This window comes from Schistocerca cancellata, chromosome 7 (genome assembly GCF_023864275.1).
Source record: "Schistocerca cancellata isolate TAMUIC-IGC-003103 chromosome 7, iqSchCanc2.1, whole genome shotgun sequence".
Classification (NCBI taxonomy): Eukaryota; Metazoa; Arthropoda; class Insecta; order Orthoptera; family Acrididae; genus Schistocerca; species Schistocerca cancellata.
In genome coordinates this window covers 458,441,577-458,459,750 of record NC_064632.1, presented here as the reverse complement: position 1 = coordinate 458,459,750, position 18,174 = coordinate 458,441,577, and positions in this window count along the sequence as shown.

Genomic DNA, 18,174 nt, shown 5'->3' with positions numbered 1-18,174 from the left:
AAAATTTCAGTTTATCACATACATTTTCACAGATCGTGTATGAGGAATTATTCTCCATCTCTACTCCTGATAACATCCAAAAATTAATACACTTACGAGCCGCTGCTCACAGATCTTCACTGAAAGCGGCCGATATGGGCGAAGGAAGAACAACCTTTCCGACAGGCTGCTGCACACACCTCTGGGATATCCCCCGGAATCCAGTACATCTGCATAATCTTTTTACATCTCCAAAAATCTCCTTTGTTTCTTCTTCTGTTAAAAGATTTATGTTTAAAAAAATGGTTCAAATGGCTCTGAGCACTATGGGACTTAACAGCTGTGGTCATCAGTCCCCTAGAACTTAGAACTACTTAAACCTAACTAACCTAAGGACATCACACACATCCATGCCCGAAGCAGGATTCGAACCTGCGACCGTAGCAGTCGCGCGGTGCCGGACTGCGCACCTAGAACGATTTATGTTCACTTTCCAAGCTGACATGCCGCGAACCACATTACGTAGTTCCCTCATCAGTAGCTTAGGAAGACGTTTCTCTCACTGCAATTGTACCAGAGAGAAGGATAACTGGTGGTACACTGAAACGCTTGTCACAACATGTATTTGAGAACTGCTGCTCCGCGATATCATTTGGCAGATAATTAAGTAAAATCGAACAGATTCCAGATGTCAGTGTAGCATCTTCGAAAAATACAATACGGTAACACTTAAAAATTGTTCTGTAGATTGGGTGTGAGTTTAATATCCTCCTTTCGAAGATAGTTGAAGAGATTGTACACAAGAGAAGCAGATGCATGCGGAAGGAAATCGACCACGTCCTTTTCGAAGGATCCATCATTGGATTCACATTAAGAGATTTAGACACCGCCGTGGAACGATGGGGATTTGATCCCTATTCTCCATTAATGTGAGTTGACTGCGTAACCAGTGCACCATTTCGGTCGATAACTTATTTTGTGCACCTTACCAAAAGAAGCAAGTGACGGAATCAACCTCTTATTACGGTATATGATAATACGTTGTTATTTGGGCATTCAAACACATTTAATAAGACGGACGTTTCGTCGTACTGCAACGCCATTACTGTCCAGTCACCCTAGCCTTTGTTTTAGAACATTTAACTTACAGTAAATCCGCAGCTGAAGCATAGCTACGCCTAGCTTCATTCACCATTGGTTAGGTGTGTGATCATTACATCATCAACGTGGAAACTGAACTTTATGCCACATTGTTCCAAGTTTCTAATCCAGAGTAAATCCGTCCCAATTTGATGAGTCAATCTAGTAGCCGTGCTAGAGCTTGTGAGTTTCCTTGCATGTTGTTGATGAGTGAGTCTGCTTTCATGCAGCCGGTACGTGTGTGGGAGAAACAAATGAAGTCTAGAAGAAGAACGAGGCAATATTCCTTCGGACATGCGTGCATGTACTTCTTAATAACACACGCACTGCTATTTCGCATTTATTCGCCAGTACGAGGCCCTAGACTCTCAACAAATATATCCTTCCTGGACGGAAATATGCCTGACATCGTGCAGGTTGCGAGAAATGGTCGACGTCATTTTGGACTTTGCGTCTGCGCATGAGTTGTGCTCAAATGGCTGAAGCGGTTAAGGCGAACACTCGTCGAAAGACGGAAATCCGGATTCGCGTCCCAGTCTGGTACAAATTTTCGTTATTGTCATTCCAATACACAGCAGACAGCTGTTCATGTTTACAAGCGCTAATAAATTTCCTATATTTCTTGGTGGCTGTAGTCCCTGCAGAAGCTGTTTATTCGGACCCGCATCTTTGTCCGAAGGAACATTTCATAATACTTCATAACAACGCTGGCACTGCTATTTCGTATTCGTTTCTGAATTTACATTTTAGTGTACGGACCGCTTCAGATGGTATCACTGTGCACTTATTCATCATAATTATTATTATGTAACGAAATTAGCTGACTACTCGCTTAAAATTCTATGATTTTACATTACATATATGCATGCTGATGAAGATTCTAGGTAGCTAATTATATTAAATTTTTTTCTGATTTGCAAGAGGAGCCAGATTTCATTCCATTTATGAGGAAACTGGTGTTCTATCTGGAAACAATCAGCATTCTCTAAAATAGGTGTGCGCACTGTGCAATATATTCTCTTCATGAAACGAATCTCATGTTTTTATGGTATATCCACACACAAGCTGCAGAACGAAACTTTCATTACATTTAGAGCTTCTTTCATTTTTAGGACTTAGTGGCATTTAGTGGTCCCTTTATAGTTCAGCGAAACGTTGCGTAACTTGCAGCGCGATTTAAATCAATATATACAACATCCTATAAAAAGTAACAAAGTGCTTAGAGGACGGCAAATTTATGAAGATTCAGTTACATTAAAAGGAACAACTTCCCGTTCATCCATCTTTATTCTCAATAGTGACAAGCGTCAGCTTCTTTCGAAAATGGTTCAAATGGCTCTGAGCACTATGGGACTCAACATCTTAGGTCATAAGTTCCCTAGAACTTAGAACTACTTAAACGTAACTAACCTAAGGACATCACACACACCCATGCCCGAGGCAGGATTCGAACCTGTGACCGTAGCAGTCCCGCGGTTCCGGACTGCAGCGCCAGAACCGCTAGACCACTGCGGCCGGCATCAGCTTCTTTGAAACCCAGAAATGGGATCATGTGACACTAACGCTGTCTGCAGGAAGAGTCGTATGTGTATTGTTGCAGATTCAAGTTTCTTCTGTGTGGTATCGTTCAGAGGACTTCCGCATAAGGTGTGATGCTCCGTATGACGCTAAATTGTCCAGAACCTACTAAACAAACTCGAACTTCAGAATGGAAACTTGCAGTTAGCTGAACGGCTGCATTTATTTTTGTTTTTTACTGTTTCATCAGTAGTACAGTAGCCTTGATATATTGTCTGGTTCAATAACGCCAGATTCTGCGCCACACCCTACACCTTAGAGGCCATAAATATCTCTGTAGTGGGCCACCAGATATTTTTATCTATGAAGATGTAGGATTAGGCGAATATTTGATTGCACATGTACACATTAAACAAAAGAACTTACGTCAGCATTAAGTTTAATTTCGTTGCTAGATGGAATAACTCATGAAACATCTTAGAAATTCGCTCATTAAATAATAAACGTTTCGTTTAAAATGTGACTAAAATTTACCCAGGGCTCTTGTAACCCTTGTATGAGTGAGTCGGCAGAACCTACTCTCTGCTTTAGGTCGCTAATTAGGATAGATTAATAGGAAACCGATTCGGCATCGACTTCACAACGCGACGAGGGTAAGATTTCAGCGTGGAGGTTCTAAAATTTGGAAACTGCTTTGAAATTCACCACTCCAAGTCTTGCAATACCAACAAGAAACCCGGACGATGTATGCAAGTCGCGAGAAGATTCTGATTTAAGTTATACCTTAATTTCATACAACAATATATCATCTTACCACACCGCAGCGCCACTTTCAACATCACCGACTGCTGGCACTATACAAACACACAAAGTTTACTGTACACGTTGTCTCTTTGGAACACGCCGTCCACCATTCGGCCGCAGACAGCGTTTCAGTGTTAGTTTCCTCCGACCAACGAGTTAAAATTTTGTAGAGTGGCTAATATAAGAGTTACAGCGCTCCTTGCGGCAACCATTGTTAACTGCCGCCAAAACTCCACAGTGATCAGAAAACTAAGAAAAGACTAAAGAGTTAAAATCCAGCTCGTCAGTAACCAACTTGGATTACGGTTGAAGGCACCGACGGATCCTGATTATACCAGTTTCTTATGCAGTAATATTATTGGAACTTCCTGGCAGATTAAAACTGTGTGCCGGACCGAGACTCGATCACGGGACCTTTGCCTTTCGCGGGCAAGTGCTCTACCAACTGAGCTACCCAAGCAAGACTCACGCACCGTCCTCACGGCTTTACTTCTGCCAGTATCTCCTCTCCTACGTTCCAAACTTTACAGAAGCTCTCCTGCGAAGTTGGTAGAGCACTTGCCGGCGAAAGGCAAGGTCCCGAGTTCGAGTCTCGGTCCGACACACAGCTTTAATCTGCCAGGAAGTTTCATATCAGCGCACACTCCACTGCAGAGTGAAAATCTCATTCCAGTAATATTATTACTATAATCTTATGGTTCAACTTCATTATTTTGGTGCTTAGTACGCATTTGTATGATGATGACAGTTACGGTCTTCATAGTTCAAAAAAGACGAGAGCACAATATGACTGTGTACATCAGAGAATGTCCTAGTGAAGAAACATATGAAACAGTGTTAAAAACGAAGAACAGCTGTGCAGATAGAAACACTGTAGAAATTAAATAGCAATGAAAAAACGTATAAATGAAATGTCAATAAAATATTGTATGAAATATGTATACTGGCTCTCCTACCTAACTTTCCGCTCTCGTGTATTTCCGAACTGAAAAAGAAAGTGAAAAATGCAATTTACCAAAGATGCACCAATGTCAGGAGCTCATACATTGAGCAGGAGTGCACAATTCCTACAAGTAAACAAAAATCAGTTTCAACACAAAGCCACGTTTCTTTTAATTTTATTTTCTTATAAATTTATTTTTAATGGGAACATTTGTCTTTACTCTACCGAAATGAAAACTAAAGGTGCAGTTAGTGACGGCAGACTTGGTTTCACTATACTAAACCTTATATCTTCTCGAATATTTAGAGTTCAAGTAATGAAAACAGTGCCACAGTTTCTGCCGTAACGCTGTATTCCCGTAATGCATGTTGCCTGCACTGTCCTAAACCCTGATGAAGGCATCCCTTGCTCTGCGCATAGCGGCAGAAACTGTCTTTTAAAACCTACGTATTTCAGAATCTATGAAGCTGAGAACAGTCAAAACAAGTCTAACGTCAACAATTGTAGCTCTAGTTTTTATTTAACTCTATAAAATACTTTTGGCTATTTGAAACATTCAACGTGATGTTTGTTTACATTTGTCGAATGTACATTCCTGGCCATTGTGTGAGCCCTGACACAAGTGCACCCCTGATCAATGGAATTTTACACGTTTGGTTTCGTTTAGGAAATATATGACGTGGCAGGGTTAGGTGAGACACCATGAAAATACATAATTTCAGTGCCAGTCATCATTTCTGTCAGCTAATCATACCGCTTTTAGGAGTGTACTACATAATCTTCAGGTAGTAAATGTTGATAGCGTACTGATTTCTGTCTGTCAAGTCTCACATTGTCAGGAAGTAGACAGTACTTTTAATGTAATTTAAGGAAATAAAATTACCTGATATAAAAAGTATTTAATGCCTAGATCACAATTTCACTTATACAATTGAAACATGACTTGTTTCTGTGCACACGAGCAACTTTAATCGAAATATGGATAAACTTCTCGATGCAGATAAATATGCAAGACTACTCAACACATGTTCGTCTCCTCCCGACAATTTTTGTGGCTCGTACACTTAACGGTAAACTCTTGAATAGAATTTTTTAATATAAAAATCTTTTACCGTCTAGATCGCAATTTACGCTATGCAGTTAAATCGTAATAACTTGCTGTGGTTGCGTAGAACAACCATCTTCAGATCCGTAAGGAATCAGAGGAAAAATAACTTGGTCAGTTTCGCACAGTAAATCAGAACATGGAAAAATAATTTTAGTATTAATAATGAATTTATATCAACAGTGTTGTATACGATTCAGTTATGCTCCTGTATTTAACATAGTGATCGGACCACCATAGATGAGATATAGGTCAATAAAAGAGGAAAGGTATCCACATATATGAGAGTCTGGGTACCTTACCTTTTACTTATGTCTATATGATCATGTGGGTAATTTTATTGACGGTGATTCGATCTCTGGGCACTTTTTATAATTAATGCTTTCTGTTATGTCATCTGGTATAAATGAGACATTACCTTTATTTTCATGAGTAATCTACCTTTTGTATAATCAGTATATGCACGATAAGGTTTATTATTTATTTGTGTCGCTGTATGTAAATGGAAACGCTCACACACTATCTGTCAATCTTCTTGGGTACTTCCCTTGGCCAGTTTGAGTCCTTGCACAATTAAATTACTCTTAATGTCGACGTGTATTGCCAGGCTGGTTGGCTTGTGGCATTTTACTTTCGGTCATGAACTTGCGCATATATTATGAGGATGAGAGTTTTATTATCCCTGATGGTCCTTTGCTTTTAAGACAGCCATAGTAATTCTCTCTATTTTTACTACTGTTGATCACATACATTTATTTATAAAATTTTAGAATAGTGTTTAGTTTGTCGTGTACAGCTATCTAACAGCTGACAATACTTTCAACTGTGGCAGATGCCTTTCCCACTGTAATCTAATTACATACGTATAATGGGAATTTTCTGTAATTATTAATTACGCAACTGGCCCTTATCTTTTTCTATACCCTGCACTTTTCGAGATGATGGTATGCTCATATCTTTAGCGTTACACTGAAATTTGATGTTTTTTTTCATTTCACAGTTACGTATCATTTGTCTGTCATGTATGGCATGTTGCCAACTAACTATATCAGACAACTTTCCAGTCTTGTAATTTTAACTTAAGTTCATTACTAATTTTATGGTTTTAAAACTACTCGGACTTAGTTACAGACTTTTTAAGATTCTTTGCCTCGATATATTCCCGCAACATTGCTCACTATCGATTGTGTTTATCACAACATACGGCCCTGGTCTTGTTATGCCGAAATACGAATGCATGTCATTGCATGACTGTTGCTAATGTTCAATGCATATTCAACTCGTTCTTACGATTTGAACGATAGATCATCTTAAACGCAGCAACATATAATCTATACAACGCTGCCGATACGTGTTCATTTTTGCTATTGAAGTTGGTTCCCCTCGTGTATTGTGTTCGTCTTTTATTTTTTTTAAGATTTTTTCTTACAGTACAAAATTTTCTTGTAGTTAGGCCATTTTTTTCTCTGCTGTTTTACAGATGTGAAGATGGTTGATGCTAGAACCGAAACTAGTTATCAAGTTTTGTCTAATGTAAATTGCGGTCAAAAATATTTTAGTTATGACAAATCTTTTATAATGTGCTGATCTTTATCCATATGCCAACTCGGTGTGAAGTCCAATGTAACAGGAACACGTTTCATAACAAAAAGGTTTTTTAAGACCTGAAGAAGGCAACAAAGTCTGTAAAAATAAGTTGTTTTAAATAAAGGTATGTTTTATGCGATCTTGGCTGTTGAATGTTCATAGCAAGTAAAACAGATCGCTCCTTCAGTCTTTTCCAAAACAAAAAAATTAAAGTAGATTGTGGTGTAGGCAATAAAAGTTTTTGATATTAAAAAGTCTTACTCAACAGATTTTACGAGCTACTAAGAAGTTAAATTGAAAAGAATTATGTTTAGTTTACAAGCAACAAGAAGTTGTAGCTAGTGGACCTACATGTTTTCAGCCGGTTTGAAGTTTTATTTGCATCCAGAACTTTATCCATATTTCGGTGAAACCTTTACTTGTTGCTGTCAGTGTACACAGAAACTACCGATGATTACATTTTTTTTTTTAGAAAAAATAAAGCTAGCATGAACCATTTAGAGTTAGTTACAGGAGCTTTGAAGAGAGGGGAGGGGGATGACATATCAGATGACTTCCTTGAATACAGGAAAAAATGGCGAGCAGTAATTCAGTTTCGTTCATAAATGGGGGACGCATAGCCACTCTACGAAATTTAAATTCTTTGCTTCCGACCGCTGTACAGAACGTGCCAAAGATAGTGGTATATCTCTTCCGTGCGTACTTGCGAGTTCTAAATAATTTCCGTAGTGAAAGTTACGAAAGTGACAGCCAACTGTGAACGAATAACATTGCATAACACAAGCAACAATAACAAACGAAGTAATCACATCACATTTTTCTTAAGTGTCCTAAATTGGTACTTCGGTGTCTTAACCACTTTCGCCTTAAATATAGCGGAAGAAAAATGTCTTTGCTGTTAGTCTCGATACCTGGATGTGGTTTAGGAAGTAGAAAACCTTGACAGGTTAAAGTAACACATTGTAATTTTCTATGATAATTTTCTATGATAATTTCAACGAACTACAGTGAATTCAGTTTACCTTATTTTCATTTCTAACTGTATTCGTAACGCGTGTCGTAACGGTCCCATTGAACTAACGTTGCCTTCATCATTCTAAAAAGGACTTTTCCTTTCTACACGACCTCAGCTCTTCTGGTGTCATTCTTAACCAGATTACTGAAATCTCTGGCATGGGAAGGTACTACGTTCGAACCAAGTTTTCACTCTTATTACTCATAACCAGTTATCTACCTCCACATTCAACTGCACACGCGTTTGCACATCTATCTAAATATTTTCAGTATATGTCTTGTAACGATAAACTTTATTTGATGCCTGCTGCACGTCTGTATTCCACGTTTATTTATGTAAATGACGTTGCCAAGTTCCCAATCCTATTTTTAACATCACTGGAGACGGAATCTGTGATACAGATCACAGTAGATTAGGAACTATGTGTAATGTCTTGAAGAAATAGCTAGAACAGTCCTAATGTAGCATTGGAGAATAGATCTTTCATGTAAAATGGTGCAGACTCATCCCAAAACAAAAGAAATCGGAAGATTTAGTGTAGTGACACGCCTAACAAAGAAGCTCGGGAAAACTGGTGGTAAACAAATGTTACTGGCACTGTGCAAAAAGAGCAGTTCTTTCTCCATAGTCATGGCTAATATCATCATCCCTTAAAAAAAATTGCCTAATTATGTCTTAGACCTGGGACACGGAAAAGTGTATATTCTGCTCTGCAACACTTACGTACGGTATAGCTAAAGTACCGTAGCATATTAACTACTCAGTGGAAATGAAAATGCGGGAGCATGTTGCCAGTTGTCTCCCAGTAGTCCACGGAAAAACGAAAACTGGACGCCACGGAACACAAAGTACTGGTGATCGGCAAAGAGACTACCCCTATGCAGGCCTAGTGCTACTGTTAACGACAGCAGCAAATGACCGCTAAATTGTACAACAGACAAGAAATTCTGGACAAAGATCTGGCGCAGTTGCAGCCATTTTTAAAAGGACAGCTCCGTCTGCGGTGGTGCCAAGAGCGTAAGGACTGTAATAACGAGAATGAGAACAGATTCACTCTCAGTAGTTACTCTCAAATGGTGCGAGGTGCCAATACGTGATACTCCCGGGAACACAGTAGATCATCATCTCTTGGTGGTCCAGGTGTTATGCCGTGGGGAGGCATAATGTTCCAAGGGACGTACTGACTTCCAGACACATGAAGACGATACACTCACCGGTCAGCTTTATTGCGACACTGTACGCCTTCCTTATATCAATCTTTTCTAGGGTGCATTCAGAGCTGACCTCATTTTTATGGATGACAGTGCATGGCCACATCGAACATCGCAAGTGGAGGAGTTCTGGGAAAGACAGAATTTTCGGCAAATTGGCTGGCCTGCTCATTTCCCCGACTTAAGTTCCATCCAGCACGTGTAGCTTGGATTGGGGAGACGTTCTGCAGCACGTCCACATGCACCGGGGACCATCCAGCGGTTATCAAACGCTCTGGTGGGGAACGGAGGGTCCTAGAATAAGAACTCATTACCAATCTTGCGTCCAGCGGGGAAGAGTGTCGCACAGTTCGGTTCGCATTGCTGTCTGTGTTGATCACATACGTTAATAACAGCCATGTCCCCCCCCCCCACCCCTTTTCTGATGCCCAGGGCACCGTCATCAGTGTTAGTGAGTTCAGTGTGATTATTGCCCTTGAGCGAAAGTGTCATTTCTATTAGTCTCATTGCATATTTCTTCAAGAAACTTTCTATACCACACTGGAGGAGTTTTTCCTATGTATGATCCACGTTTCATCAAGCTATGTTACTTGGTAGTGAAATATCACTCGAAAGTTACTTTCATTCTTAATTTTTGCACACTATTGTAGAAAGTACGGATGAAGAGAAGGAAATCAGTTTTCTATTCTTTAAGACGGGCTATACTGGTGTTTACATCGTAGTTCTCCGACAAACCGAGGAAAATATTACAGCTCTTACGTAAATTTCGTACAGAATGTAATAAATACAGTGAGGAGCCAAAACCTGCGACACTGGATGCCACCTGGTGGCGTTGCGGACACGTGACGCGGTAACAGAAGTGTGTAAGTGGAGCAGACACGGACGGGGAATAACCCTAGGAAGATATGGGCTGCGAATGAGGAAATCTATCTATCAAGATAAGCTACTTTGACTGAGGGTGTATTGTTACTACGCAGAGCCTGTGAACGAGCATCTCGAAAACGGTGAAGGTTGTCGAATGTTCACGTGCTACTGTCTTGAGCATGTAGGGTAACAGGTAGGACAGCGAAACCACCACTAGGCGCTATTTGTCTGGACGTCGACAACTCTTCACAGAACGTGGGGTGCGCAGGCTTGTCTGCTCTGTAAAGTAGGATGGATGATGATCTGTGGCATCCCTGACGAAAGAGAACAATGCTGGCACACACACAAGTGTTTCGGATCACACCATTCATCATGTAATGTTGAATATGGAGCTCCACAGCAGATCTCGCCTACATGTTCACATGTTGACTGCAGGACATTGTCAATTACTGTTACAGTGGGCACGGGACCATCGGGATTCGACCGACAATCAATGGAAACGTGTCGGCTCTTCGGCTGAATCATTGTTTTGCTACAGTATATCGATGGTGGTCTCCACAAACGATGTCATTGAGGTGAACGGCGGCCCCAAACGTGCAGCGCGCCACGGACGCAGTCTGGTGGGAGCAGTCTTATGCTATGGAAGACGTTCTCCTGCGATTGCCTGGGAGTGCGGTAGTTATCGAAGACACGTTGACAGCGGCGAACCACCTGCAGCCCTTCATGCTTGATGTCTTCCCCGACGGCGATGTCATCTTCTTGCAGTATAATTGTCCGTGTCTCGGAGTCATAATAGTGCTACAGAGGTTTGAGGAGAATTATAGTGAACTCAAGTTTATGTCTGGACGACCAAAGTTGCCTGACGTATCTCCTGTGGTACCTATCTGGATCGTCGTCGGGCGCCGCCACCTCGTATACAAACCAGCATCCTGTTATTTGCGGGAATTACATGGCCTGTGTGTAGACATCTAATGCCACATACCTGCACAAACCTACCAAGTGACTGCCGGATCCCTAAAACGCAGAATCAGTTTATGTATTTCTTTCCAAAAATGGTTAAACAAGCTATTAAGCAGGTGATTATAATTTTTGGGTCACCAGTGCTTGTGCCAAAGATAATGTCAACGTATACGCTACGCGCTCAGTAAACGTAGCAGTTCTCCCTATCTTTCTGTATTCTGAAAAGTTGAAATGGCCAAGCTCGTGTAATTTGCATCCTACTGTACTTGCCATCAGCGCCTCTGTGTTCCTACGAGTAAAATCTCCTGCTTCATCTACATCTACATCCACATCTACACCTATCTACAGATACATTCCACAAGCAATCGCAGGGTGTGCGGCAAAGGGTACTTCTGGTGTCACTACGGTTTCCACTCTTCTCTGCTCCAATCGCGAAGCAAGCATAGGAAGAACGTTAGTTAGTAAACGCAAGTGATGATGATGAAGTCCCATACTCCGTAACAGAGCTTAAGGGACGATGCAGTAGACCCGCACCGCCGTACCAGGCAAGGTCCTAATGGAGGTGGTTTGCCATTGCCTTCCTCCCACCGTAATGGGGATGAATGACGATGATACAGACGACACAACAACACCTAGTCATCTCGAGGATGGTGGAAATCCCTGACCCCGCCGCGAATCGAACCTGGGACCCCGAGCTCGGGAAGCGAGAACGCTACTTCGAGACCACGAACTGCGGACCGGTAATGTAATGTAATTTCTCGTCCTCGTTGTACTCATTTAGCGACATATATAATGAAGGAAATAATATGATCCCGGAATCATCCGGTATCGTTCTTCCTCGCAATTTCAATTGTATACCTATTCACAATGTACAACGTACCTCTTGTAACATCTACCACTGGAGTTCATTGAGGACCTCCGTAGTGCTCTCGCGCCACTAAACAATCCCTCAGCGAAACGCGCAGCTCTTAGTTGAATGTTCGCTATTCGTCTACGAATCTAACCTGTTAAGCGTCATACATTAATGGAAAATAATCAACGTGAGCCGAAGAAAAGTATTCTAAAATTCTGTACTCTTATTTTGGATGAACTGGATATCATTAAAATTCTTCCACTGAATCTTACCGTAGTATTCATTTTGCCCACAGTTAATTCTTTGCGGCAGTTCCACTTCTGATCACCCTGTTTTGCGGTTGTTATTGTTTACAGTTGAAGGAAGAAGGATGTAAGGGAGGAAGGAAAATTAGGGTTTAACGTCCCGTCGATATCGAGGGCAATAGAGACGAAGCATAAGCTAGGATAATTTCAAGAATTCGTTTTGAAAGAAACCATCCCGGCATTTGCCTGGAGCGATTTAGAAAAATCACGAAAGATCTATATCTGGATAGTTGTATGCAGATTTGAACCCTCGACATTGCAAATGCAAACAGTATACTAACTGCTGAGCCACCTCGCTTGTTGTTCCCAGAAGTTTATTGCATCCACAATAATAGACCAGTAAAGCAACTCATCACCTATTTATAATTTCCTTACTTTACATCATGGATAGTAGCTACTCGTACAGAGTGCGTCATGTAAGACATAGCGCTCTCTTCAGTTCGTGAATGGTTCCAGGTATCGATACGAGGTTCTGGGCAAATGATAGCACACTATGGGGCATGTACTTTGCTGTATGATAAAGAGCCGTATCGATCTAGATATTGTGCCAAGTATGATTTTTTAAGTGGAATAATATACTCGCACTGTTTAACAGTATCCGGGAGCGCTTGGAAAGACGGGTACAGTAGTATAATTCTTGTTGATTTTGAGGCTGAAAATCTTCTGAGACTAATCGACGAAATATTCTAAAATTGAAAGACAAGTCGGCCGGAATCGGCTGTTGCATTGTAAAGGGACTGATGCTGGACTACGTCGTTGTATCAAGGCTGTTGGCTGTTTACTTGTTTGCACTGTAGAACTAGCAGGAAGTGTGTCGTCTATCGGCATTTCATTTTGCTTCAACATTCTTTGCATTTATAAATGGACACCTATGAGACGTTAGACATGCTACTTTTATACGACGAATGTCATGAAAAGAAAAAAAAGAACATCTCGAAACCGTGTGGCGGTTAGGGACGTCTATCTTGATCGTCGCTGAACATAGCGCCAGGCAACTGCTCGATTTATTAGATCGTTAGTGTCAACAGGCATTTTCAACGTCATACAGAGGACGAGGACGAAGACTGCAACTGACAGAGCACACGAGTATATGAAAAGGCTATTCTCGCTAGGGCGCTCATCGGTTCACACGCTGGCACGAACTGTATTTCCAAGGAACGTGGCATTAGCCAGACGAGTGTCATCCACATCTTGCAACGAAATAGATTCCGTCAGTACATCAGGCACTTAGAGCACTTAATTACGAACGCCATATGGAATTTTTTTTTATTTGCTTTGCAGTGTCTGGGAGACGACACTCTTTACCGACGAAGCAACGCATACGAAGCACGGTGAAACAGATTTACTACTGGGCACTTTAAAAATCCACGCTGGCTTCGACATTAGCACACCGACTACACTGAAGCTTAAACTTTTAGTGCCACAGCACAGGAAAATCCATTGTGGGACCTTATTCACTCCAGAGGCGTTAAACGCAAATGTTAGTACATATGGTCAATCTTTTACGGAAATTTTACCTCTTCCTCCAGAAGCTGTTCCACTGGAAAACCGACAGTGACTGTGGCTGCAACAAGACGGCTGCCCAGATCACTCTTCCCTTGTCACAAATACTGAATGAAGGTATCCTGGCCGTTGCATCGATCTGGATGCTTCAGAACGTACAATGGCCGGACAGGTCCCCTGATTTGACTACTCTTAATTTCATTCTGTGGGGACCACTGAAAGATGCAGTCCATCATGAAGCTAAAACTACACCAGACTATATGTGTCGTCGAAAGGTCACAGCAAGCAACGGATATCGTCCAAAGTACTTTCATCTGTCCATTTATCTCTCGGAGGGCGATTCAAAATATGCCTTGCCGCAGATGTTAAACAATTAGAGCCCACGCTTAGGTAAAGTTTAAAATTACGTTTCGTTAAGAGAATTATTTATTTTTTGCGTGGACATGTCGTCAGTCATTCTGAATAAAATTTTTAGTTTATTTAAAATGCATTCCGTCTAATTACAGTTTCGAGTAGTGTCTACAGACCCATCTGTTTGGTGTTTTAGCATAAAAAGTTTTCGGTTCACTTTCCGCGCTAAATTCGGATAAAATTCGGAGCTTTCGATAAGACCTTCCATCATCGTCGCCAAGAACTAAAACAGAGCGTCACGAAATGTTTTCTTTTCTTTATTATTGTTCAACTTTCCACAACTGCGGCGGGCTAGCAGCGGACAAAAACCGCTCTTCAGACAAAGGTTACAATAACCGTATTTAGTAGTGGTTAAAATATATAAAAGGTGACAACAACAGAAGATTTTGTAAGAAAAATACCTAGGTGCACAATAGTGATTTTTACATAAATAGAAGTGACAATAAATAAGGACTTGTAAAATACACACAGATGGAAATTACTGATGGCATTTAAGACTTGTCTGACGATTTTATATTACAGTTAAAATACAGCCAGTCTTGAATGCGAATAGTGCCATGCTGTGAAGGTGAAGCTTGGTTACACACAAAGACATTGGCATGAAGAAGGAGCAATGATGAGTATGAGTGTGAGGATAGCCACTAGGTAGCGACTAGAAGTCAGCAAGATGGATGGAGGCGGAAGGTGAAAATTCGATAATGGTGTGAAATGGAGCGGTGATTGGAGTTGGAAAGTCGGGGTATATCTAGGGACGGATTGCATAGTTGGGGAGTGGGAGTTGGTTCAAATTCCGGCATGAGACGATAGACAGGGCATGGAGGAGCACGTAAGGCGGAATATGGACGTTGTGACTGCTGATTACTTGGTTGTAACTTGATTACTGGGACTGGGTTTTGCAATTAATTCATTGGATCCGAAGGTGGTCCAGGAAGTTGGTGCAGGATGCGAGTTTGGGAAGGTAGACGGATGTGTATGGTGAGGTGGAGTGCACGTCTTTCCGGGATTTCAAGGGACTTACAGAATTTAGGCATGGTACAGATCGAGGCAACGTTAGCGTAGATGTAAATGTAGGCTTCCGCGGCCGTTGTCGCAGTCAATAAGATTATTCTGGGTTTGAGGCCGCATTATCGTCTGTAAAATTCCGACGTCTTGGTGAATGTTGCCAGGCGCCTTGCTCACGGTGTATTGCTAACTCTATACACCCTGAGGAAGGCGCCTTGCAACAGTCGCCGAAACGTCGGGATTTTACAGATGACAATGTGGCCTCAAACCAAGAAGAATTTTACTGACAACGTTAGCGTAGGTCAGGGTGAGGTATATGAAGGACTTAAAGGTGAGGATAATGGTAGAACGATGTACAGCGCAGGTGCGGCTTGCTAGTAGTTTTAATAATTTTAGTAGTTTTTGGCCCTTGTGCTGGATAGTAATGAGATGTGCCTTCCGTGTTAATTGTCTGTCGAGAGTTAGTCAAGAATACTTTAGTGTGTTCTCAGAGGTGGAAAGCTGGACGACTGTACCGCCGAGTGGCTTCTCTGCTGATTAACTTGTAGATTCCAAGTATTACACTACTCGACTATGAGATTCAGTTGGTGTTGGAGGAAGGCTTGGGAGAGTTGAAAGGTAGGTCCATATTCCAAATAGTTCTGGTGTTTAGCAGAGCTGTCTTCTGAGCTGGATGGTGAAAACTAAGCACGTAGAGACACAGATCTTATTGTTCGGATTTTTGTTTGGACATACAAATCTACTTCCTCACGCTTCGAACTATTGGCACTCTGTTGTCAGAGGAGTAGTTGAAATTAGACGTTGTGGAAACAACTTCAGTAGAGACACCGGCTATGCACTTAGCAATGCACGGAAGCGCGCTATTGACATGGAAAAAACAGATTAATACTTCCCGCAGTTCGCCACGTGGTGCTACGGATGACGCTGCAGTCAACGCTAGGTAGAGCGCGCATGCGAAATTTATGGATGTAGTCCTGCCAATCGGCTACCGTCCTGTGCGTACGACGAGGGATTCTTGCCCGTTCACGACAGTCAGTTTGAGTTCCTGACGACGATGATGGAGGATATCTTGGAAAGCTTGTAATTTTATCCGAATTTGACGCGCTAACTGAGTCTAGAGCTTTCTATGCAGGGACTCCGTAGCAGATAGCTTGGTAGCCAGCAGGTGTTTTACTTTTACGAAGGATTTAGGCTTCTCCAGGCGAAGAGAATTCAGGTGTAATTGTTATTGTCTTTATTCTCTTAAAAGTAAATAAGTTAGTAAACTAGTTTATTTTTTCCGTGATTGAGCTGTTTATCACTATGAAGCATGAATAATTGACGTTTCTGTTTTGGCTTTGATAAGTAAGAAGCGACGTGGAGGGTTTGAACGAAAAACTACACGACGAGACTTTAATTTTTCCAGAAAAAACCTGGAAACGTACATACTATTAAAATAGTTTTTATAGGCCCCGTCTGATGCGCCAGAAGCTGGCATATGTCGTAGATTCATGTACAAAAACCGCAACTGATCTTGTATCTATGTCGTAAATGAAATCAGGCTTTTCTTAGTAGCGTAGTATTGTCTTGCCGCACGTAACGACTTAGCCTGGCACGAGAGTTCTGCTTTGGACTGTTTACACCACAATAGAAGACTCGAGCCTAATTGCTTTCCAGTTTTAGTGCATTTCTCGGATTTGTTTGCGAAGAATCTCAACCAAAAAATTAGCAAACATTATATCACCGCAGTCGCCCTTCCAAGCGCTTTCAGAGACCATTAAAATATGTCTTTTCATTTTAACAAATCATACTTGATTTAGTATCTCTATCGATACAACAGATAGCACTCTCTGTCACTCACCAACGTACGTGAATCTTAGCGTACTATCAATTGCCGAAAACATCAGTTCGATATTACAAACTGTTCGCGAAATGAAATAAGTGTTACGTCGTAAGTGACACAACCTTTACATAATTTGGATCATAATATCAGCTCTTAATGAGTATGGATAGGACAGTCGATGGTGCTGTGGCATTGTACAGGGTGTAAGATGACGTGAAGGCTTCCTTTCTGTCAGCATGCACCTCTGTCCTTGCCTCGCAATACGGCTGCTGGCGCTGACGACCGTTCAGTTTCCGGGCGTCGTGGCTGCTCCATTTCCTGTTCACACAATGCGGTTAACTGGCCGTCGACCTCCGACCCGGCTACCACGAAGAGCATTCATCTTCCCTCGGGCGACTGGATTGCCACCTGCATGTAATTTGCTGGCCAACACTGGGCGAATGACAACCCGCGCTCAGTAGTACTCCCAACACAACATCACAGCATTCCACGTGGCTCATGACGCGTACCGACAGCACTTACAATAATCGCGAGGATTAGGTTAGTGAGTTGTTGAGACAAATGACCGCAGACTGACGTTCTGCGGTATTATTCGCTTTCACTTTGCGTTACTATGCAGTTTACTATTACGTTTCTGTTCGAACGATAAAGTCGGGCGTATAATTGAAATAGCGCAGCCGGCCGGTGTGACCGAGCGGTTCTAGGGGCGCTTCAGTCTGGAACCGCGCGACCGCTACGGTCGCTGGTTCGAACCCTGCCTCCGGCATGGATGTGTATGATGTCCTTAGATTAGTTAGCTTTAAGTAGCTCTAAGTTCTAGGGGACTGATGACCTCAGATGTTAAGTCCCATAGTGCTCAGAGCAATTTGAACCATCTGAAATAGCGCACAGGGAAGTAAAGTGATGTGAGTGAAATCAGAGTACACAGATCACGAAAGCAAGTTAAGCTTTGACTTCAGAGAGACAGGTCAGAATTGTACCGTCGAGTGAAAGAAAAAAAGATGTGTACTAGTTCAGAGAAGGAGACGAGAAACATACAGCATTCAGGAGACGACCATTCAACAGTCGCCCATAACTTAAGAAGCACAGTCGAAAGTGTGCATATCTCAGTCGCTTGTCTCCCAAAGAGGCTCAGTATGAATGAGGTAGGTC